Genomic DNA, 20870 nt, shown 5'->3' on the forward strand with positions numbered 1-20870 from the left:
CTTGGTGACAGTCTGAAATACTGAAACTTTTCCATTTAACCACAGAACTCATATATGACAAGCCTCCTAAACTACCCCTGCCAGCACTTGTCAGCTGTCATATAGGGATCTCTTATAGACTTAGGAAGGTAATGCACGCTGCATGATGATTAAAACCATGACTCTTCACACATCTAGAGATTAAAAGAGTGCCAATTAAGGTGGTAGTCATGGAGTGGCGAAACTTTTCTATATTGAGAAAAATATATTTTGTTGAGGTAATGAGAAAGTGAATTTTTATATCTAGGACATTTGTGGTCAGAATTGTCCTTCCTTGTACTTATTCTAACATTTGGATATCCTGTTTGAGGATGGGTACCCAAGGCTAAACCCCATACTCTAAATGTAGTCTGATAAACTATTTCAGTTTCTTGAATTTTTAAATTTACAGTACTTAAGATGGAGATCTAAATTTAAATTATTAGTAATAGTTTATTTTTATTTATTTATATACCGACATTCGATCTGAGATATCACATCGGTTTACTATTTATGAATAGTAATTATTCATAAATTATTGGTCTGATTAGCCATGTTCAGTGAGAAACAGGATACAATGATATGTGCCTGCCCATAATTTGAGATCTTCCTCAGCATATTTGTTGAGAGCACCAGCTTGCAAGACTATAAACTCGAACAGATAAAAGAAAGGGCATTCTTTTATATAGAACCAGTTTTATTTATTTAAAACTTTTTTATACCGGTATTAGTAGGTACATCATATCGGTTTACATCATAACTGCAGGTTGAAATTACATTAAACAGGTACAGGTTGAGGGACTAGAAGGAACAAGAGCGAAGGCTAGAAGCTAGCGAACTAGTGCAAAAACAAGTGCAAAAATGAGTGCAATAAATAGGTAAACAATGTTTTGTGGAATGTTTTACCATAAGTGCTTAAAGGAGAGCAGGATTTGAAGATTTTTAGAAAAAATTTTAAGACCATGCTTTTTAAAAAAGCATTTGGGTAATTATCATATTTTATTTCCATGGTATGCTTTTAAACTTATTGTTGAATTTTTATTTGAGTTTTTTTTTATGTTTGGTGAATGTTGATTTTATGGGCGTTGAACTGTAATCCACACTGAACAAATTGTTTTGGAAGTTTGCAAAATATAAGCTTTTAAATAAATTAATAAACAACTGTTTTGCTGTTTTATGGTTATTTTCCTTGGCTTGTCAAATGTAGAAGGATCCTTTCTTTCTGAACTGTAGATCTTTTTTCTTTTTTAAATATTTAATAATATAAAGGTATGCACTTTTTATTTCGTGCACAGTGCTTTGAAAATATTTTCCACTATGATTCTCTGTTTCTTGTTTCTATTGTATTCCTACTCTGGAAGTGTCAACTTCTGAGAAAACACAGCACAGCAAAGCATGCAGACTTCCCCAGAATATAACTGCCATCATTTTTTCTCTGCTGACAATTGTATGACAATTTCAGAAAGGAAGAGGCAAGAAAGAGAAAAGTTCCATGTGTGTTCGACTAGCGGTGGATTATTGTGTTTTAAATTTCATTTTAAAAGATGACTTAAAACATATACATTTTAAAATACGTTGAACTGCAAATGTTTTTTATGTTGTGTATAGTGACAAGACAAGACAAGGTTAATGTGAAATTGTTATGACCTGAGTTTCACCATGGGGGAAACTTTTAAACCCAATGGACAGTGCATTTCTTTTTTTCAATAAAACAAACCAAATAATAAAAAGAAAAAGAAACAAAAATGAAAACAAATATTTCTCGACTGCAGATCCCTAAAGTGCAGTATGTTGTATTTTGTTTCCATTTGATAATTTGGGGCTGGCAGGGACCACAAATACAGAGTGCCCACAGACATTGTGCATGCTTTACAGTAGCAAATGATACATATCAAGTTCAAACTGAAATTCCTGTGTGTACTTTGCATTTTGCTCCCTAAGGGCCACCCCTAGCTCTGCACCTTTTTCCTGCAGTGAAAATTACATGTGCTGTGAAACAGCAGGCATGCTTTTTACCTCTGAAGGGAGGGATACTTTTAGATCTGGGAATTTTATCTGGGTAATGGTTTATTACCTGGAAAGATTCCTTTGAGGATTGTCCTCTGTATGTTACAGAGGCTATGTGATTTATAAACTCAGGTAATCTACTCTAACTGCTGCACTTGAAGGTCTGAAGCTGTACAGCGACAGCAATTGCATAGAGACTTATGTGTAAGCTAGTTAGAATCCCATTTAAATCAGAAGAGGGGAAGGATTGTGTTTTCAGCAGTGGGCATTCTGCCAGATCAGGACTGCACAGAGACAGCTACAGAGAGCAAATACCCCATACATGACTTCTGTGTGGCAGCTCTGAATCCCTTTCTCTCTCTCATTGTGTCTTTGACACAAGTCAGTGACAAGGTGTGTAGAAATACTCATAAAAGCATAAGAATCTGAGAGAAGCCATGATGTGAATGTGTCTGCTGTGACCCGTCGGACTGGGGTGAGACCACCATCTAATTTCACATAGGCCACATTAACCAGGATTGAACCACTGGCGTGAAGGCAAAAAGCTCCATAATGGTGAGGCTGTTTCCCTGAGCCGTCCAGTCCCCATGCCAGACAGGATAATCCCATTCAGAGGTAGTAATCAGTACTGCAGCCATATCTGGTAGATTTTTTTTGCCCATTCACCTCTATTACGGAGATAAGAATACAATTCAGAACTACACCTCAACTGAGCAAGATGGAAATGGCATAAATAAATGCTCGTTAAGTGTTTCTTATTTCCTGCAATATGATTCTGTCATAGTTTTTCACATTTTACACACTCAGGTTTCAGACTGCGCCCTCCTGTTACAGTGAATCACTTGATATGGTAATAATGATAAGCTGTACATTACAACTATCTAGAACAGCAATACTCAGCTGAGAGCAATGTTGCCTGCAAGCTGCGTGTGTGCGCGCACTCAGGTCCTAAAACCCACGCGCACAGGAAAACATAGCACGCGCAAGAAAAGGAAAATAGAATGGTGTTTCCAAGAACACTGCACACAAATGTACACCAGTACCTTGCACACAAAAACTTTTTTGGGTGCACACAGCCCACAAAAATAAATTAGAGGGAGCATTGGATTAGAGCAAATGCAAAACCACCACTACAACAGCAGTAACCAGTAGTATTCCCTTTAGTACTTTAATGAGTAATGTAACGTGAAGCGTAATCCTTTAAACCAATTCATTAACCTTTTACCAGGACCCTGTGAAAGAATTAAACTTTACATTCAATTATGCTATGACTTCTGCGTCCCTAATTATAGCAAAAAAAAAAAAAAGAAACCATGCTGTTAACCAGCCTGGTGTCTCAGTGGCAATGCTGCATACTGTCATGCAGGGAACCTGGGTTCCATGCCCGGCCAGGTCTTCTCCTCTTTGGGCCAGCTAGGCCTGAGTGTGCTGCAGAGGCAGCATTCACATCCCCTGGTGGGAGAGGGGGAGTCCCAGTCATCATGCAATGGTATCACAATAGCTGGATTAAGGGCTCATGACAGCAGGGCTCCAGAATGAAACTTGGTGCTCGGCTTTTGACTGAGGACCTGTCGCTGCAATAATTGGGCTAAGTGAGTTAAGAGAGATAAATAGAGGGGAAAACAATTCCTGGATAGTTGCAAATGAAGGTTTACTGTGCCATATTCCAGTCCCAGTTCTGAATGAGTTGGAAGTTCAAAGAAGCAGGTGGAAACTGATATTGCTCTTTTAATTCCGAACTGTACAATAGTAACTAATCTATTATGGCTACATGTCGAAGTAAGGTATATTTAAATATGTTATTGTATTGGCAGGGTGAGGGTTCAAAGACAGACGGCATGATAAGTACACAGGGTTTCTTACAGAGCAGAAAGCAAAAACAGAATCAATGGAGAGTTGCAAATAACTGTGAGAGCCCCCTGCAGCACACAGATACAAACAGTTACCATGTGCTCTCAGCTAGGTTACAATAGGCTGCCACTTATCTACAGCAGCTAACACTTACATACTGGGCTGAATGCAAAAACCCCCTATCCACTAACTGAAGGCATTCCAGACATCAGCAATGAATTGACTTGCACTGTAGTCTTGTGATATATTTGGGCGTGTATGCAATGGCTGGTATTAGTGGTGATGAGATTAAAGTATTTGGTACATGCAGCTTAACAAGTGTGTCTACAGGTGTGCGAACCATTGATAGTTCTACTGTTTCAGACAGTTCTGGGACCGGTGGTAGTGCATTAGTTCTCATAGTGCCTTATGGTCATGGTCACAGAGCTGAATAATGTGTCAGTGCTAGATCAGTTCATCAGGGATTCTTGTGAAAGGTTAGCAAACAAGGAGCCCTTAACTGTCACAAAGGAACCCCAAGAGGATTCTGGGTGAGAGAGGCTCCTAGGCCTTATTTTGGAGTTAGACTTACTGTTGAGGAAAGTCATGGGAGTGTGAAAATATTATAGCATAGCAGAAGCTATCTATTGCTGTTAAGTGTATGTGGAAGGTGTGGCATTATGGATGACCACTAGATGGCTTCCCTTTGCTGGGAATACATTATGAATTTGCACTGTGTTAATTGAAAATGTGGTTGATGTTCTATATGGGAAAATTAGTTGATGTTCAATATGGGGAGCAAAGTCCTGTAGAGGGAGGGTTTCAGTATGGAAGGAGTGGTGGAGGGTCTTGGAGGGGAGTGACGGAGAACCCAGCTGGGGACTGGGTTCACTCGGGATAGCCTTTCCATTAAGAAGGGCCCTGCAGGGGCATTTTCTCCCTTATGGGGAAAGATGAGAAGCATGAGGTGTTTTTGCTGAAGGGGAAGGAGCCAGGGGGACTGGTTAGGAGTTCCAAGAGATGGAAGAGAGTTGTGAGGTCCCTCAGCAGTCTGTTCGATATAGATTTGGAAAGCCTCAGAAGAGTGAGATTCAGATATACCGGACAATGTACCTGGCTATTATTTTTTGAGAGCCGTGGGGAAATGGATTTTGAAGTGTGCAGAGTCCTCTTTTCTGCTGAGGACTATCAGGTGGCTTAGAGTGAGCATTAAAGTGTTCATGAGTAGCATAGGGCATAGGTAGTACTGAGACTGTGATAACCAGAGTCTTTGAGGAAAACACAAATTAGAGGAGTTAATGCTTGGAAACTGGATACACCGATTATATTGATGAATCATGGTGGATGAAGAGTGGTGAAAAGTAATTGAAATTAATTTCTCCTTCTTGGGGGAAGGAGTGAATAATATGTTAAAGACTTAATGAGATCAATATCCAAAGCCATTTTTCCTGGATAAGTCATTATCTGGCTAAAGGTTAGCCAAAAGCTAATGGGCATTCCGGAAGTGTTCCAGGACAGGGACAAGCTAGCCGGGTAACTTATTCATGCCCTGGAACAAGTCTAAAGTTATCTGACCTTGTGCAGCCAGACAGATTGCCACTTAATCAAATATCTTCAAAAAATATCTGGCTGAATGGCACTATTTAAAAACAAGTTAAGTGTGGGCCTGGGTCCCAGTTTCCCCAACTTTCAATATTAAATAAATGACCCTGCGAGGCTGAGACCCCACCCCCACCCCTAGATCCCTGCTGATATTTATAAAAACCTATGTTGGGGCCACAGGTTGGGCATGCCCTCCTTCCCCTGTTTCATTTTTTTAAAACTCTGGTTCCCTCCTGCCCCCTTCCCAATCCACCTGCAACAACTTGGAAGCGGGCCGCCCCACCCAAATGCTTATGTGCTCCACCCCCAGACCTTTAGGGTACCAGCTGAGCGTGAGGTATTTAGTAAGAACATAAGAATATAAGAAGTTGCTATACTGGGTCAGACCAGGGGTCCATCAAGCCCAGCATCCTGTTTCCAACAGTGGCCAATCCAATTCACAAGTGCCTGACAAGTACCCATTAAATAGATCCCAAACTACTATTCCTTATTGATTAATAGCAGTTTATTGACTTGTCTTCCAAAAACTTATCCAAATTTTTTTTAAACCCAGTTACACTAACTGCCATAACCACATCCTCTGGCAATGAATTCCAGAGCTTAATTGTGCATTGACTGAAAAATAATTTTCTCTGATTAGTTTTAAATGTGCTATTTGCTAACTTCATGGAATGCTCTCTACTCCTTTTATCCAAAAGAGTAAATAACTAATTTACATTTACCCATTCTAGACCTCTCATGATTTTTAGACCTCTATCATATCTCCCCTCAGCCGTCTCTTCTCAAGCTGAACAGCCCTAACCTCTTTAGCCTTTCCTCATAGGGAAGCCATTCCATGCCACTTATCATTTTGGTCGCCCTTCTCTGTACTTTCTCTAGTGCAACTATATCTTTTCTGAGATGCCTGCTTCTGGTGTTTCCAGTCTTGAACTGACAACAGGCATGCTGGAAGCATAAGGTTCCAGTGTGGTTGTGAATTGTCAGCAATGCTGGAAGCTTATGCTTTCTAACATGGCTGCTATCAGTTCAATGCTGGAAACACTGGGAGCAGGTAAGAAAATGCATCACTTCTGGCAGGCACTCTATAGGTACTGGGGGGGGGGGGGGGGGGAGGTTTCCATCTTTAAAGAGGTTGCGTTTACAAAGAGGGTGAGAAGACGGGCAGGTGGGAGACAGAGTTTAAATAAATAACAAAATCGATGACTGCTCCTGATCTTCTTTGGTGGCAGGGTTGGCCTCTGTAATTTTCTTCGGACACAAAGGCCTGGCAGATGCTCCTGCATTTCTTAGGCCATGCAGGCCTAGTTGATGCTCCTACTCTTCTTTGGCTGCGTGGCTCGGTGGATACTGCTTCCCTTCTTTGACACCTGCTTTTCTCTTCTGCTGGGAGATCCTGCCAAGTACTGAGACTGCTCCTGCTCCTCTGAGTCATGTGTGCTCAGCTGGAGTTGCTCTGCTGCTGCTTGCTATTTTCTTCTAGCCCAACAAGGCCCATGTCTCCTGCTCCTTCCAGTCATGCTTTTGGACCTTCTTCTTCCTATCTGCATGGGCCCATGACCCACTTCCTCTTCCAGTTCCCACAGGCAGGAAGAAGGATGCCCAATTGCAACAGTCCTGCTATTAGGAACAGTTGGAGTGTTTCTTCCACATCTGTGCATGTCCAGTGAAAGCACAAACCTGCCACCCCAAAACTTGTGGTACTCTAGGCGGCCACTAAGTTTGCCTAATGCTTTCACTGGCCCTGCAACAGCTCTGATCCCTTTCCAGCGCTGGTTTTCTGCACATCTTCCTTGACTCTGGGCTCAGATCCACTACATCATCTGATGCATCCAATGTTCTCTCAACCTAGCTTGATGTTACCCAGGTAGAGAGTCTATCAAGCTAGGTTAGTTTAGGGATGTAATTCAACCACCCCACTCTCACTACTCCATATTCCAAACCCTAATTCCAAATGCCTATCCTACTGAGGACAAAAAGTACCATATATTTAATAAAAGAATCCAGTCACAGGCCATTTGTTTTTTTTGTAAGCAGCGTGAGCCTGTCTGGCGCTGCGAGAGTTACCATGGGCGCAAGGGGAGGCGAGCAGGCAGCGAGCAAAAGGGGGGGAGCAGGGAGGAGGAGGCAGGCATTGGCAATGGCAACAATGTTGAATTGCTGCATTGCCATTGGCTGCGGGGTGGGTGATACTAGGGAACGGTAGGGAAACGTTGGCAGTTGGGCACACACAACGAAGCAAGAGGCAGAATTCTGCTTTTGCTTTGTTGTTTGACCTAACTGCTTTTTTGCGACAGTTTTTTGCGGTCGGGTTAGCGGGTGAAGGAAGTATGAAGAGATCGAGGGCCAAGCATTTGGGGAGCACGGCCGGGACGTCGGCAGCCAGGTTGCGTCGGACAGAGGAACGTGAGGTGAGGGCTTCAGGCCCGCGCTCGCTGCCCAGCCAGGCCATGGTGAGTCCTGCCAGATTTGGCACCCCGGGTGGAGCCGGTGCCAGTGTCCCTGTTGCGGTCCCTGCCCCCCCCCCCCCCCCGTGCGTGCTCGCCCCCCCAAAAAAAGAGAGCGGGCCGGAACCGGAAGCCCCCTGGTCCCGCCCACTGTACCTTCAGCTTCGCGGTCCTCGTCTGCCTCCCACAGGGGGAAGTGGCCTTAGCACCAGCTCCGTATGGTCTGGTCGGCGAGCCGGAACTTGCACCAGGCGCGCCGAATTTCTCAGCGCCTCACGCACCAGCTCCTGGCCCTCCCCTCCCCGTGTGAAGGAGTCGATGCGTCCTCCATGCGGCATGTGCCTCGGCTTCCCAAGCGCGTACCCGCCGGCCCGCAGCAGAGAGCACCTCCCCCTGCAGCTGTTGGCAAAGCGCATCAGAATAGTTCAGAGAGGCACAACAGGGGACGGAGTTTGGGGAGAAGGGAGCTGGCCAGGCCCCACGGAGGTGTACTGGGGTTGGCTGCGAGCTCCGCAGCAGTGACAGGGAAACCTGCAGCCAGGAGGAGGGCTAATAGAGCCAGGAACAAGCTTAATGCCAGGGACCCTCCAGTGCGGGGCAGGCTCATTGGTGGGCAAGCAGTTTTGGCCCCCTTTTTAGGGCAGCGCCCCCCCCAGCCAGGGTACCCCCTTGCCTTGGGCCCCCGTGGAGGATTATGGGGATTTTGACAGAGGGATCCCAGCAGTGCTCGTAGCGGACATTTTAAAGCACTGCATCGGGTATGGGTCAGGAGGGTCCATAAGAGCTGAGAGCGTCCAGGGCAGGATCAGCGAGTTTATGAGTGGATGGCTTCAGGCGGCACTTCCTTCCCCGGGGATGGCATCTTCCAGGGTGAAGAGTGGGAGCATGCAGCAGTCCGGGGTTCCAGCAGAGTCCAGGGTGCTTTGTCCGGTTTTAAGAGGGGAGGTGGACAGGAGATCAGAGCTTTAGCAGTCCGTATAAGGACATCAGGGGCGGGGGGAGTTTTTGCAGGTTACGGCGGAGACGAGGAGCCTGGATCTTCGCGCCAGGAAGCATGGCAAGAGCGGGAGTCAGAGGCGAGGAGAGAACTGTTCAGGACTGGGAGGTTGGAAGTGAGACGGTCGGGGACGGAGTCCCAGAGTAGCAGCGCAACCGGTTACAGGGAGAGCGATGTCCCTGAGGTTGGAGCAGGTAGGAAGGAAGGCAGCGGCAGGGGAAGTAGCGGGGGGCAGACTAAGAAAAGGAGGAAGGCTAGTTGTAGCTGCTCCTCTAGTACCTCTTCATCTTTTAGCAATTTGAGCAGCGGGTCTAGGGTCCAGAGCTCCGCGCTAGGCAAAGGTCCCCGTCAGGACATGGGGCATCCAGCCCTGGCCTCCTTGACGGAATTATGGGAGGAGGTTCCCAGGGGTTTGGTTAAATGCATACGGAAGCGTAAATTTGTAGATGTTTCAAGCTGTTAGAGGGCAGGAGAGGGGGAAGGAACGTCAAAAAGAAGGCGAAGAAGAAGAATAGAAAGGAAGGGTCCGGCCCCAAGATATCGAAAATATAGTTAATTAGGTTAGGGGTTTTTTATGCCTCGCCAGCGTAGTCAGCCACTTTGATGCCACGCAGTATGGGGCGTTGCTGTCCTACGCGGACAGCATTCTCGGAGCTTTCAGAGATTATGATGGTTGGGTGTGGCTCAACTACGATGAAAAATTCCGAGATAAAATGGCGGGGAATAAGTTTATGTCGTGGGGTTCCCAGGACATTCATCTGTAGCTTACACAGATGACCAACAAGGGTGGCGGGGCTGGCAAAAGTGGGGGAGGGGCAGGTGTGGCTAGTGGTTATATAGTAGCAGGTGCGGGAGGAGGAGCTAAGAGTAATTCCGTTTGTGGTCAGGGAGCCAATCGCAGAGCCGATTCAGGAAGTCAGGTCGCAGCGAGCGGGTCAGACATATGCTGGCGGTTCAACAAGCTCACCTGCTTGTTCCCTGAATGCAAATTTAGGCACGCTTGCGCGAACTGCGGTGGGGCACACACAGCAACCAAGTGCTCACAAGGTCAGAGTACTGCCATTACCAAGAGCAGTAAATTGTGAGGATCTCTATCGGAAGGCGGATTCACCTATCGTGCTCTTGGCCTTGCTAGAGAGCCTGCAGGGATATCCTAATGTAGCAGCGGCACAGTTGCTAAGGGAGGGGTTTAGCGAGGGGTTTACAATCCCATACGAGGGTCCGGGGGGAGGGGGCAGAGCAAAAATGCAAAGTCCGCAAACAAACTAGCGGATGTGGTACGTGAGAAGTTAAAAACAGAAATTCATTTGGGATGGATTGTAGGCCCATTCGAGGCTCGGCCTTTCGAACGGATGCATTTGTCTCCATTAGCAGTTATCCCGAAGAAGGTCCCAGGTAAGTTTCGGTTGATTTTGAATTTATCTTTTCCGGAGGGCGCATTGGTGAATGACTTCATCCCGCTTAGGGAATGCACGGTTCAATATGCTTCGTTCGATGAGGCCATAGCGCTAGTATGTAGCGCAGGAGAAGGAGCATTATTAGTTAAAGCGGATATTGAATCGGCTTTCCGGTTGTTGCCAATTCACCCGCAATGTTATCCCTTATTAGGGTTTTATTTTGATGGGGGATATTTCATTGATCGTTGCCTTCCGATGGGTTGTGTTGTTTCATGCGCCTTTTTTGAGGCGTTTAGCACTTTTCTGCAATGGGTGACAATGCAGTTTAATAAGTGCACGTCCATGTTGCATTACTTAGATGACTTTTTGTTCGTAGGGTCAGGCACGTCTACCGTATATCAGAGGCAGTTGACTGGTTTTTTGAAGGTGGCAAAGTACTTAGGAGTTCTTAGCTCAGGATAAAACTGAGGGGCTTGTTACCAGTTTACCTTTGTTTACCTTTGTTACCAGTTTAACCTTTTGAGGTATTGAATTAGATTCCTTAGACATGGTGTCGTAATTGCCAGCTGAGAAAGTAACCCAGTTGCAGGTAGCAATGCGGACGGTCCGTGGTTTAAAGAAAGTAACCTTGAGGCAGATGCAATCGCTCATAGGCTCTTTGAATTTCGCTTGCGAGTCATACCAAAGGGGCGTCAGGGGCGAGCTTTCATTCTTTGATTGTCGGCACGAACGGTTGGGGTAAAAGTGGGACACCATTTTATCCGTGTTACGCGGGCGGTGAAGGCAGAACTGGCTGTGTGGGAAAGATTTTTAGAATCCGTTAATGGTAGTTGCCTGATGCAAGAAGCAGAAGTCTCGACCGAGGTGTTGGAGTTGTACTCCAATGCTGCTGGTGCATTCAGTTTCGGGGTTTATTTCCAGGGGCGGTGGTGTGCGGAAACTTGGCCAACTGAATGGTATGAGGAAAGGTTGACCAGAAACATCACATTCTTGGAGTTGTTTCCTATCTTGGTGGCGTTAATGATCTGGGGGAAGGAGTTACAGAATAAAAAACTGGTCTGGTGGCATGACAATTTAGGCGTGGTGCAGGTCGTTAACAGACAGGGAGCGAAATGTGTAAGGGTATCCAGGCTGCTCAGAGAAATGGTTTTTCTATGTTTACATTGGAATGTGAATATATGAGCGAGGCATGTGCCGGGCAATGTGAATGTGATTGCAGATGCTCTTTCTCGTTTCAAGTGGGACGTCTTCCGGGCCTAGGCTCCGCACGTGAGTTTGCGAGGAGAGCTCTTCCCAGAGCATCTGTGGCAGCTTAGCAGGATGACACCTGGGACTTGATTTATCAGTCATTGGCTCCGGCAACATGGAAGGCTTACATGTCAGGCAGAGAAGTGGTGGCTCGTTACTTGCGGGCTTCGGGGTGGCAGAGTGGGGAAGTATGAGAGGGAGAGGTCGTGCAATTTATTTTGTGGGCCAAAAGGGCGGGTTGCTCAGTAGGGTCAGTAAGAGGCCATCTGGCAGGCTTTGCCTTTTTTCAGAAGGTGAGTGATTGGAGGGACCCGAGTAATAGTTTTATGGTTCGGCGAGTCTTGAAGGGTTGGGGTAGGGGTCACGCCCTACAGAAATACCAGCGCAAACCTATACAGTATCCGGACTTATTAAACCTAGTTAAACAACTGGAGTGGGTATGCAAGTCTCGTTATGAAGTTCTGTTGTTCCGTGTAGCTTTTGTATTCGCATTCTTTGGAGCGTTTCGTGTGAGCGAATTAGTCGCTAAGGCCAGGACACAGGAGGACGGGCATGGCTTGAGGGCACAGGACATTTGGGTTTACAAGAGACTAGTTAAATTGCGAATTAGGAAGTCCAAAACGGATCAATTAGGTCGAGGTTGCTGGATTTCTCTGGTGAAGGCGCGGGATGTGATGGCATGTCCGGTGCGGAGTGCGCAGGACTTTGTGCAAGTAAGGGCAGAGACCAGGGGTTTCTTTTTAGTACACGAGAATGGGACGCCGTTCACCATTTTTCAATTTGCTCGTGTATTACAATGGGTGGTGGAAGGGTTAGGATGGGATGCTGAGAGGTATTTGACGCATTCGTTTAGGGTAGGGGCCGCAACTACAGCAGCAGAATTGGGATGATTGGCGAGCAGAATCCAGAGGATGGGCCTTTGGAAGTTGGCAGCTTTCCGGTCATACGTGCGTAAATAAGTAGTGAGGGGGAGAGGAGAGCCAGTTCGTTGCACTAACACCATGCTTTGCCTTTCAGACGTTGATGGGGTGGATTGCAGTCGAGAATGTGCTTGGGTTGTGGGCCATTCTTACGTTCATCGAGATCTGAGGAGGGCTACAAGCGGCCTTATGGTGCAAATTTGAACATAGACACCAACCATTGGACTGTTCGTTGGTTCGGGAAAGGGGGAATGGTTTGGGGGGGAGCTGCTGTCTTTCCTACAGAAGAAAGTTGGAGCCTCGGGCGCACCTAAGCTGTTGATCATCCATTTAGGGGGTAACGACATTGGAAAAATGTCATGCCGCAAATTAGTGGTAATTATGAGGAAAGATTTGGCACAAATTATGCTAAGGATGCCCTGTACAAAAGTCAGATATTTGGATATTATAATCTGCATTAAGTATAGTACGGAGCCGCTATGGCGGCATGGAGTAAAAAAGTTGAACCAACAAATTGGAAAATGGTTGGTTCAGCAAGGGGATTTTGGATTCGACATGAGTGGTCATGGGAGGGGCTGGGAGGTTTCTTCTTGGGAGACGGGGTGCACCTTTTCGATATTGGAATGGATTTATTTAATAACGCCCTGGAGGAAGGATTCAAGCAGCACTCCTGTTAAGAGAGGGCCGCAGTGGGGGAACAGAGGCAAAGGGTTTGCCTCTGTTTGTGGCGGAAAACCCGAGCCCTAAGTTGGAATGTTTTGTATTCAATTGTAATGGACATTTTGGGGGGGGGGGGGGGGGGGGGGGGGAAATGCCCGTGTAGTTTGGGGCTGCTACACGGGAAGGCCTAAAGAGCAAGGGGGGGAGGGATGCTCAGGCTGCACACTTACCCTCAGTGGTACCGTGGCGGGGTAAGTTATGGGGGGGGGGGGGGGGGGGGGGGGGGGGGGTTGAATCAGGCTTACCATTGGGACGCAGTGGTAAGCGAAGAGGAGCGCAATGAAGGATTGGAGGGGGTGGGGGCTTAATTTTTTGGAGGATTGTATTCACAAGTTGTGGGCTCGGGTTATGTTTGTTAATAAACTGTGGCCTTGTTTTAAGCCAGAAAAGTTCTATGTGTATTATATACAGGGAAAAGGGGGTTCAGGGGCAGCGAGCTGACGTCTTGCTTCCCTATGTTATTGTAAGCAGCGCGAGCCTGTCTGGCACTCGGAGAGTTAACCTGGGTACAAGGGGAGGTGAGCAGGCAGAGAACAAAAGGGGGGGGGGGAGCAGGGAGGAGGAGGCAGGCATTGGCAATGGCAACAATTTTGAATTGCTGCATTGCCATTGGCTGCGGGGTGGGTGATACTAGGGAACGGTAGGGAAACGTTGGCAGTTGGGCACACACAACGAAGCAAGCGGCAGAATTCTGCTTCCCTCCCTCCCTTTAATGATGATGTAAAATTTTGTCTTGTAATGCTTGTCGCAGTCTTGGTGGCGGAAAACCCGAGCCCTAAGTTGGAATGTTTTGTATTCTATTGTAATGGACATTTTGGAGGGGGGGGGGGGAATGCCCGTGTAGTTTGGGGCTGCTACACGGGAAGGCCTAAAGAGAAAGGGGGGGGGGGGGCTGATGCTCAGGCTGCACACTTACCCTCTCTGGTACCGTGGCGGGGTAAATTATGGGGGGGGTTGAAGCAGGCTTACCATTGGGACGCGGTTGTAAGCGAAGAGGAGCGCAATGAAGGATTGGAGGGGGGAGGCTTAATTTTTTGGAGGATTGTATTAACAAGTTGCGGGCTTGGTTTATGTTTGTTAATAAACTGCAGCCTTGTTTTAAGCCAGAAAAGTTCTATGTGTATTATGTACAGGGAAAAGGGGGTTCAGGGGCAGCGAGCTGACGTCTTGCTTCCCTATGTTAGTGGTAATGTAAAAATGCATATTTTTAGAATTACATCTGTAATGAAAGAGAAACTACAATAGAATTAATGTGCTTACATTAAGAAATATATTATTTGAATAATGTACTATTTTTGTTTATCATGAATATTATAATACATTGAATTTAATACATGATTTCATCATTTATAACCATTATAAATTATGCTCCCCAGTACTCTCTTTCTGGTGTTTTCTAACACTTGGAGGTAGATCTTAAATAAGTACGCCGGATTTTATAAGATAGGCAAGTAGCCGCGTGTATCTTATAAAATCCGGGGTCGGCACACGCAAGGCTGCGCAAAATCCGCAGCCTGCGCGCCAAGCCGTGCAGCCTGCCTCTGTTCCCTGCGAGGCCACTCCGAAATCGGAGCGGCCTCGGAGGGAACTTTCCTTCCGTGTCCCCCCACCTTCCCCTCTCTTCCCCTATCTACCCCACCCCCCAGTCCTACCTAAATCCCCCCTACCTTTTGTTATTTATTTATTTATTTAACACTTTTTTATACCGACCTTCATAGTGATAACCATATCGGATCGGTTTACATAGAACAAGGGTATAACTGAAGCAATAAATAAAGTGAATAACAATAGAGGAGAATAAGGTAAAGTTACATTTAACAAGGAGTAGAAACTTGGAAGCTAAATATAGCTGGAAGAAAAAAGGCAGGAAGTACTTGTTGTGCAAGTTACGCCTGCTTGAAGCAGGCGTAACTTGCGTGCGCCACCTCAGCATCCCCCAGCACAGGCCGCAGTGCCGGGGGACTCGGGACCACCCTCCCAGCCTCCCCCGAACCATCGCCATGCCCCCGGACCCACCCCAGACCGTCCCCTGACCCCCAGACACGCCCCCAGGACATGCCCCCAGACTGCCGACACGCCCCCTCCCACCCCTTTTATGAAGCCCCGGGACTTACGCGCGTCCCGGGGCTTTGCGCACGCCGGCGGCCTATGCAAAATAGGTGCGCCGGCCCGCGAGTGCCCTGCGCACGTAAATCCGGCAGGATTTACGTGCGCAGGGCTTTTAAAATCTAGCCCTTGATTTTCAATTGTTTTTGTTTATTTCCTCTTCCCTTCTTTATTTTCTTTTCCTGTGCTTTCTCTATCCATAGATAATCTGCTTTCAGGTCATACTCTTAAATGATGGATCATTGGATTGAGGTATCAAGCACATAATTTCTCTGGATTTAATGGCAGTCACCATTGCATTATCCTATCAGTTTAGATTTTTTTTGTTGATTTTGTCACTTAGTGTGAATTTTGTTTTTAAAACACTTTTGGTTTATTATATGTTGTTTTCTTATGTTGTTTTATTGTTTGATTTTATTTTGTATGTTACTTGTGTATTCCACCGTGAACATTGGACGGAAGCAGAAAATAAATTCTTAAAATAAATAGATTCTGTTTGATCTTCTAGATGCTGCTGCCAAGTCAGGTGTGTTTTCAATCAAAAATCAAGTATCTCTTTGTTTTTTTCCTAATTTCATGAGCTTAAATTTAGAGGGAACCTTTCAAAGGCATTTACTTTGGCAAAAAAAGTGTGTATGTGAGTAAAGTGCCCTGACTGAAATTAGTCCTCAAAAGCAATTAAAAGTACACATCGGTTATATAGCATTAAAAAGTGGCGCTCCTGTGGACATGTGTACATCAAGGGAGGAAAACAGAGCATGTGCATTAGATTTTCAAACATAACATGAACTATTTTATCCCCCCACACAAAAAGGAAGTGGCCACTTTTGACACACTCATCCTGCACTTACTATTTATCAAATTTGCCCTCCAGCAGTGCAATTAGCCAGAGCTCCTTATCTGTGTAAACTAGCTGTTTGAACATTCCCCGCCCTTTCCACAGGTAAAAGTGTGTGCTGGCTGGGTTCAGTCCTAGGCGTGCTTTTAACTATGCAAAAAAAGCAAGCGGGCTCGCAAGGGAGGTTTAGGTAGAGTAAGAAAATAACTCGTGTGTAATGTTGCATTTTCAAAACTGCACATGTTATTTTGAAGGGGAAAACATACCCACAGAAAAAGCAGGTGCTAACCTGTGCAGGTTCTTTTTCCCCTTTTTCCAAGGGAAAAGATGCTTGTACTTCCGTTTCGAGGAGTGTTGCAAAGTTGCAGATTTTGCAACTAAGTGGGTTGTTTTTAAAATCCCCCTCCCCCAACATGTTTACGGTAGTAGGAAGATGTGATCAGTTGTAAGAGTCCATCAGCTTGATGAGGGCCACACTCCTCACCTTGCAGTATCAACCACTGAGCCAACTGACCCAGCAAAACAGGTTCTGCAATTTCTAGCCACCATGATTAACGTTCTACTCAACACGTTTTTGACAGGAAAAAATATAAAAGCAGGAAAAAGTCAATTTTTATTTTTGTACACATTTTTTTACTGCTCAAGTTAGATAATCTTATTGGATGTATCTACTCATCATCTAATAACCTTCTGATGAAAATCCACTTATGGGGGGCAGACTCAATGGGTTTGGCAACAATGCTGTACCCTGCAATGTGGAGGACATGGGTTTAATTCCTGGGCCAGGACTCTGTTCTTCAATTCAACTGGGACATCAGATGCTTTGAAGGCAGTATTCACAACCGCTGTGGGGAGGGGAGCCCAGGTCATTGCTCAGTGGTGACACCTAGCAGTCAGACTCAGGGTGCACGATACCATGTTCCAGAGGAAGCTGCGGTCTGTGATCCTTAGTAATGGACCGTCACTGCAGTGATTAAGCTAGGTGATCTGGAGGGGGTATGAATTAGGTGAAAAGAAAATCCCCATGTAGCTGCAAATGAAGGCTCAAGGAACTGTAGCTAAAAAGGAGACTGATTTAATGTAAATTGGAAGCTCAAGGTGGCAGGAGGAAACTGCCAGGCCCCCCAAAAATATATGGTTGTGGATTGGATTATTGGTGTTACATAAATAATCTGATTATTTCCAGTGTTTTCTAAGTTCCATTCCATACATTATCTGCTTTATATTGTTTTTTAATTTTCTCCTGTTTATTGCCTCCACCTTTGAATCCTCCCCTCCCCCCTCCTTTGCCCTCCCCACTCCCACCCCCACTAAGACAGCATGCCCATGTGGCAGTAGGGCACTCTGTCAGTCTAAAGGCTGGAAGAGAGCTTCATCTGAGGAATGCCTTCAGTGTAGCTCATTGGGTGGCAGGACTTGCCTCAGGAGTGGTAGCTGAAATTTCTCCCTTCCTGGACTTGAGAGTACCATCTCCATGGCATCCCAAGCCCAACCAACTCTGAGGGGCAGGGGATCAAATTCTGAATCCCTGGTACTACAGTGCAGAGAGGTGCAACTTGTGAGGTAGCTGCTGACCAGATGATCTTGAGTACCAGGACAGCGACAGACAGCCTAAATCATGCCTTTGTGCTTTATACTTTTTAAATAGGGGACAAGTGTGTCCTGAATGTGTTGGACATTTTTCCAGGTGCTTCTTTATAAAACACACCATTTTCTGGGCCTCTGCTTATACATATACTGGAGGTTGATTTTTCAACTGTCTGTACTGGGACAGTTGCACCAGTTTTTAAGGTGGAAGTATATGCATACTTTTGATTTGAAACTTGCCATGGGTACAAAGTAAGTGGCTAACACCTGCTTTTTCCTGCAAGGAGATTCTTCCTGGAAAATATGCGTGAAGACCTGAAAATGTTTTCTCCCCCTGACCAAAATATACTCCTGGAAATGCCTCTTCTCAGTGCAGCTAAAAATAGGTGCGTTCATTCAGATGGAGGACAATTTCCGGATTGCCGATTAATGCGGATAAATAACTTTTTGCCTGCATAAATTACTTTGACAAATTGTCCTTCTCATCCCCTCCCTTTTTGCAAAGATTTAATGCAAATTTAGGACTTTATTACAAAATTACTTTTCGCCATTCTGTACCTATGGAAAAACAACTTTATTGATAAAGGCTCTTCCTTAATGTTCACTGATAATCCATCTCTAAAACCAGATCTATTTCTCTTCTTCCTTTACCAGCTACTATCATCCATATGGCAAGTATTCTTAGTGATGTGACAGTTTAATACTCAGTCCCTTTACATACAGTACCTACAAAATGTTAATATCATTTCTAAGATAATTGCTTTTCAAAATAAAACAATTCATCAGTTTCAGATGAGAACTGTTTTTGATTTTTGCATCGATTGTATTTAATTAATGACATATTCTGCAGTACAGCATCCATTTGTGTGGAACTTTGTTCGGTTCTGTTTTCAAAAAGTCTACTTGTGGATAAAAAATCTTTGTAGATCCATAAGTCATCTTCTGCAAATGTATAAATATCTGTAATTTACAGACAGGGATGCAGATATTAAAAGTTCTAGAAGCACTTGATCACAGCTCAGAGATCATAACTTAGGACACTAAGGGGTCCATATTCAGTGGCATTTAGCTGAATAACATGAGTTACCCAGCTAAATGCTGACTTTTGAATATTTTGGGCATGTATCTGGCTAAAATTTAGCTAAATATCTTATTTTCCAGCTAAACTTTAGCCATGTACCTCAGGGGCATTCTGGGAGCATTTCTGGGTGAAGTTAGGTTAGCCAGATAAGTTTGCCAGATGGCAAATCCAGCTAACACTGGTCGTGTGGTAGAGCAGCTGTAAAATTAGCCAAATAAATGTATCCAGCTGTCTTTAAGATAGTCGGCTATATTCAATGATGTGGCTACATCTTCCAAAGTTAGCTGGATAAGTTTGCAATCCAGTCAATGACTGAATATTTCCCCAAAGGATATGATATACTGTAGGTTATTTTTCTTTTGTTTTAAGCCAAAAAAAATGCTTAAAGGTGAATTTTAAATGCCCTATGTGCACCAAAGCTGGGAGATAAGCATGTGTCTCGGGCCGGAGCATGCTGTGAGAATTTTAAGAAGCACCTGAATGCTTCCTTGAGCACATACCCTCCCGCCTGGCTTCCTTTTACCCTCTGATTGGGGGTGAAAAGAATTAGTGTCAGGATGGGGCAGAATTGGTGATGCGGGGGTTGTGTGAGAGAGATCCAGAGGGGCTGAAGGGGGAGAGAGAATGCTGGATGGGTGACAGATAGCCATACATAGTGAAGATGGGATGGTGAGTGAGACACAGAGGTGGTGAAAGAGGAGGATAACAGAGCAGAAAGAGGTGATGTGATGGTGAAGTGGAGTATATACTCTTTCCCTTTAGCACCAGATATAGTAACATGGCAGAAAAAGACCAAAATGGTCCATCCAGTCTGCCCAGCAAGCCTCCCAAGGCAGTAACTGCCGCTCCGTGCAGGTTACCCCCATGTTTCTCTTAAGGGGTAGTAACTGCCGCTCTGGGCCGGTTTAGCTTTTTCATTTTATCCCATCCTCTAGCCTTTTAGGGATCCACAATGTTTATCCCATGCCCCTTTGAAATCCTTCATACACTAGAAATCTCACTTGATTAATTTTAATACCTGTCTATGAACACCTCTGTAACAAATCACTTATGTGTTGAATTATAACTATGAATGTCACTTTGTAAACCTTTGTGATCTATGCATGGAACAATGGTATATAAAATGTTTAGATAAATAAATGAATAAGTTAAGGGGTGGAGGTGAAAAGAGAATGAAAGCCAGAGGTATGATGGTGGTCGAGGGGGTGAGACAGCCAGAGATAATTAGGAGTGGGAAGGGTTTTGAGATAAAAACACAGAGGGAGAGTATACGAGTGGATGAATGCTTTTGGGTGGAGAGACTTGACAAGAGTTGAATCTTAGAGGAGCGAGGGGAGCTGTGTGAGAACCAGAATGGATGATGGCTAACTGTGTAAGCAAGAGAACCAGAGAGATACTCAGGAGGAGAGGTCAGAGGGAGAGAGAAAGGGAGGGGGATGGCGTCAAGGGAGATACTGATGCTTGGCAAAGGGTAAACTAACTAGGGTGGGAAAAGTAGCACAAAGGGTGGGGAAGGAGGTATAAAGTTAGGACTGCCAAGTGTTGCACTTGGAGGTGGACCCTTGTCCTGGAGCAGTGGAGAACGGCTCCCTGGTAGGGAGCAGGAAGCACCTGCCCCCAGGGGGCGGTGCACAGGAGGAGACAGAGGCTAGGATGAGCTTCACCATTGGAAGCCCACGGTCCCCCTGGGTGGAGCCCATAGGGACCCGAGCTGCTTGGACTTAGGTGGGCCTCGCAGGGTCTCCTGGAGAGGTAGTAGAGAGGCGTGCCCATGAGCAGCAAGGGAGCACGGTCAGTCACTAGGCTGTAGGTCTAGAGAAGCAAGGAAGGCCAGTACAGCGTAGGCGAAGACAAGGCAAGGGACAAAGCCAGAATCCGGAAACGTCAATGGCAGCTGGGGTCAGAATCCAAGGATCAATCCGAGGAATAGTTAACAAAGCAGGGGTCAGGTTCCAGAGATTATGGGAGGTCACAAGGCACGCAGAGGTCAGGATCCAGGCAGTGAACAGAATGGTCAAGGAGCAGGCCGAGGTCAGTACCAGAAAGACAGTCCGAGGGTACTACCTGGGGAGACA

The sequence above is a fragment of the Rhinatrema bivittatum genome, chromosome 1, assembly GCF_901001135.1.
Source record: "Rhinatrema bivittatum chromosome 1, aRhiBiv1.1, whole genome shotgun sequence".
NCBI classification, from domain to species: Eukaryota; Metazoa; Chordata; class Amphibia; order Gymnophiona; family Rhinatrematidae; genus Rhinatrema; species Rhinatrema bivittatum.